This window comes from Drosophila persimilis, unplaced genomic scaffold, assembly GCF_003286085.1.
Source record: "Drosophila persimilis strain 14011-0111.01,24,50 unplaced genomic scaffold, DperRS2 tig00000000-arrow-pilon, whole genome shotgun sequence".
In the NCBI taxonomy this organism is placed as follows: Eukaryota; Metazoa; Arthropoda; class Insecta; order Diptera; family Drosophilidae; genus Drosophila; species Drosophila persimilis.
The window spans coordinates 23195360-23199073 of NW_020825288.1; positions in this window are offsets into that span (position 1 = coordinate 23195360).

The window sequence follows — 3714 nt, forward strand, 5'->3', positions numbered from 1 at the left end:
ATCCTGGCCCTTCATTGCAGTCACAAAAGCTTAACTCGCCTTTTGTGCAAAAACTTTTCGGGCCGGGCTCGTTGGATGGATGCAGCCCCTCGGCATAAGAAAACAATCTTCAAGGGTTGTCTGACAGTTAGTCTGCCTGCCCGACAGACAGCCAGACACTGCTCGTTCGTTCGTTCCGTAGGTTCTGCTCTGCTCTGGTCTCTCCCTCTTTTTTGGGGGGCCTCTCTGTAATTAATTTGATATGCAACGAAGCGTTTTTGAAGTTTATATTGTTTGTCTTACTTGAATACGTCCGAGAACGAGAACGAGTCAGGGTAATGGTACGGGTACGGGTACGGGTACGGCTACAAGTCAGAGTCCGAGGTCTCGACCCAGAGAGCGGGTTGAAGTGCCAGCCGGCACTCGAAAATTCTTCTACTTAAGCACTTTCAAACGCACACACTCAAAACGGCGGCGAAGATATATCCAACTCATCTTTCGCATTGAAATACAAAAAATTCATAAATTCTGATTTATGCCCAACTATTCAGACAATAGTTTTCCACTCCATTCTCCTAAGACACTTTTGTCAGGGTCCAAAGTAAAGCTTCAATTCGGTTCTCATTTGGGGGGCCCCACCGGAACACTTGTGTTCTTTGTTGGAACTGGGACTGGGACTGGGACTGGGACTGGGACTGGGACCGGGACGGGGCCCCCAGACTTTGATCAGGTTCGGGGTGTACGAGTTTATTGAAACTGGAACTCGTCATTGTTATGCATATTGTACAATTGTTATCTGAAATTTATATTGTACACCACACACACACAATTCATTCGATTGTCTGAGCTACTTCTTAGAATTGTAGTTTATGTGAATTTTTCATGACAGCAATTTTCAATTAGGGCTCTCTCCCCACTTCAGTGGTCTGACTGCAGAAGAGTAAGGATTGGGGAGGACTCTAATGGTTACCTGATCAAGAGGTGTGGCCTATAATTGGAAATTGAAAGACTCTCTGGACAATAGGGAACTTTTGATAGTTGATTGTAGGTAGGCTGAAGAAAGAGCTGGGCGAAAGAGTCCCAATGGAAAAATCTATCAAAATAGGTGTTCTATTGTGTTTAAATTCCTCTCACACATTCCTGCCCCAAACAAATTCGTTGTAGATACGAATCTATTTAATTTCCAGTGCAAATATTTTTCTTCATTTAGACACATTCCATAATAAAACATAACAAAAATATGTCAACATATTTACCCTCCCGAAAAACGGAAGCTAATGGAGTTTCATCATCGCTGCCCTGAAATATTCATATGGCATTGCTTGGGCTCCGGTTCCGCCAAGAAAGGCTTTCCAAAGTTCTCTGAGTTGAGTACACACATCTGGCATGGAGAACCGGTGCCTCATGTGTGGAGGAGGAGGACGAGGAGGTGAGGTGAGGTGCCTCCCCAACATCTGAGCATTGTTGTCGCAAGTGTTTCGTTTTCTCATTTTAATACTTTTATTTTTGAAGTAGTGCAAGCACAATCGTCCGTACAGCATGTGCATATACTCACATGTATATATACGAGTATATATGTATATATCTGCAGCATATGTTATAACAACAATGTGCCAATGGGCCTGGCACTTTTGTTAACTTTCCGCTAACACATATGTATGAACATGTGCTCCTAAATAGCAACCTTTACAGCTGGGGTCAAATTATTAGTAGTGCCAGAACGTGGTCACATGTACTATGTGGAAAACAGGTCATCATTATTTTAGCATCCATGGCCAGATCTCTTTTCAGTCTCTTAGAGGCTTTATTCTTCCTTTATTCCTTTATTCTTTAACTATAATCGTCATGGTATTTTATTGGTTAATAAACAAAGAGTTGGGATTCTTAATTGGAGCAGGTACAAGATCCACTTGAATTGCTTTTATGTTTGTCTTCCGTTCAGCTTTGCTATAATTTTGACCCCACCTGTGCCCCTACATATGAATCCATCCATGCCCCAACATGCTGCTCTTGGTAATGGTATGTAGCATGTATGTATGTACATTGATTGTGCCTCATTTGTTTGAGCAAGTGCCGGCAAACGACCTCGAGTTATACATGGCATATAGCCGACCCTTGCTTTTCCCCAAAACATACCTACACATACATGCATATATACATATACTTATTCGTACTACCATTTCTCGCATCTAACGTGGCATATGAACATCTGTATGAGTGTACAAGTATCTGTGTATATGGCGCACACTTGCGTCTCGTCTCTCCCGTCTGGGTCTCTGTCTCTCCCGTCTGGATCGGCTTATGTCTCGGCATTCGCCCATCGACAGCCCATCCCAGACGAGACCATATCCCATCCCATCCCAACCCATCCCATCCCACCCATCGACATCGACATCGTCGGGGCCGGGCTCGGCTTAAGTTAATTACATGCCGGTCGACGCCTCGTTGCATAAATGTGTGACCCTCTTCTATATGTATATATCTCTCTCTCTTTCGCTCTCTTTTTGCACTCTCTCCTGCTCTCTCTTTGGGTGTGTACGTTTGTGTGCGGTCCAGCTGTGCCGTTTGGGCCATTTTACAACTGTTCGCAAACGACCTTCCCAAAATGCGGCTTATTGTTGTATCTTTCAGATGCTATTGTTGCTGCTCCTGTGACACGCCCGTCCAATGCGCAGGCTCTCTCACATATTCAGCTGAATGAGAAACAGAGAAAGAGACCAAGACTGAGAGAGAGGGAGAGAGAACCAGAGAGCTGCGCAAAATCTCTCTCGAGTGGAACCTACGGGAAACCTTTCGCAGAAGAAGCAGGCTTTTTCCAATGAACCTGAAATAGACAGCCGCCTGTCTGCAAGCGAATCGGGGGGGGAGACTGGCTGAAGGGGGAGGGGCGGCAAGGAAAACTCCTGCAAGGCGTGGTACCATGGGGACTGGATACAGGGAGGGCAGGGAGGGCAGGGAGCTGGCACCGGTCTGGTCTGGCTCATGAAGTTACTCAGACATGCATAAAAATGCCGGTTTTATTATGTCGTTAGGTGCCGTTGAGTGTCTGTGTCCGTGTCCGTGTCGGTGTGTGCATCTGTGTGGGTACTCCTGAGAGTATCTGTGTGCGTGTTTGATTCTGTGTGAGTGTGTTTTTGTATCTGAGGCGAGCTGTGGTGGGTGGTCCCCGGCATATCCTGCCTGCGTCTAGCATGTCGAAGACTCCTTTAAAGGCGCTGGCAAACAAAAAAGTTACCAAAAAAAGTTCGGGAATAAGAAAAATATCTTTTTATAGAATGAAATTTTGGGGTTGCAGAAGAGATAGTTGCAACGGCAGTAGAAGAAGAAGAAATAGCAGCAGTAGCACTAGCACAGGCTGTCGTAAAACTTCCGTAGACCCAACCGGAACCCAACCCTTTTTGGCCATAAACGAGTTTTATGTAACATTCGCCCACGGCATACATAAAATAAAATAAGTACGTATAAAAATGTCTCTCGTTTCGGACCAGACCTGGCTCTCTGTGTTTCTATGTTTTATTTGCTGGCCTGCATCCTTGGCCCCCAGCACCAGCTCTTGAGAAAAAACACCCACAGAGAAAAAGAGAGAGAGAGAGAACGATTTATATAGATCGTTTCTGGGGACTGGGGCCATATACTTGTGTGTACTCGTACAATTTTGAAATATGCTTGTGACTAATTTAATTTATTTGCCATTGTTGTTCGTGAATTGTGGGATTTCCTTTTGCTTTTCTAGGT